Below are 630 nucleotides of genomic sequence, written 5' to 3'. Positions count from 1 at the left end.
CAACAGCCTCATGTGCAGCACCTTGTCAAAGGCCGACTGAAAATCCAAGTCAACAACATCCACTGACTCTCTTTTCTCTCTCCTGCCTGTTATTTTCTCAAAGAATTTCAGAGCTTTCTCATGCAACATTTCCCCTGAGGAAACCATGCAGACTATGGCCTATTTTTTCATGTGCCTTCTTTCCCCAGAACCTCATGGTCAGTAATGGACTCCAACATCTTACCAACCACTGAAGTCAGATGAACTGGCCTATGAATTACTGTCTGAGTTTGCAATGTTCTGTAGCTTTTTCTGATCCTGAACAGTATCCCCTCCATTCCAGAATGCTCTCTGCGGTACCTCTGTAGAAATTTGTGAGTCTTTGGTGACAAACCAAGTCTCCTCAAACTCTTAAATACAGCCACTGTCGTGCCTTCTTTGTAATTCCATTAATGTTGGGCCCAGGAGAGATCTTCAGAGATGTTGACACCCAGGTACTTGAAACTGTTCACCCTTTCCACTGCTGATCCCTCACTGAAGACTGGTGTGTGTTCCCTTGACTTCCCCTTGCTGAAGTCCACAGTCAATTCCCTGGTCTTACTGACATTAAGTGCAAGGTTGTTGTTTTGACTCCACACAACCAGCTGATCT

Source organism: Hypanus sabinus, unplaced genomic scaffold (genome assembly GCF_030144855.1).
Source record: "Hypanus sabinus isolate sHypSab1 unplaced genomic scaffold, sHypSab1.hap1 scaffold_137, whole genome shotgun sequence".
NCBI classification, from domain to species: domain Eukaryota; kingdom Metazoa; phylum Chordata; class Chondrichthyes; order Myliobatiformes; family Dasyatidae; genus Hypanus; species Hypanus sabinus.
Note: the sequence above shows the minus strand (reverse complement) of the source record.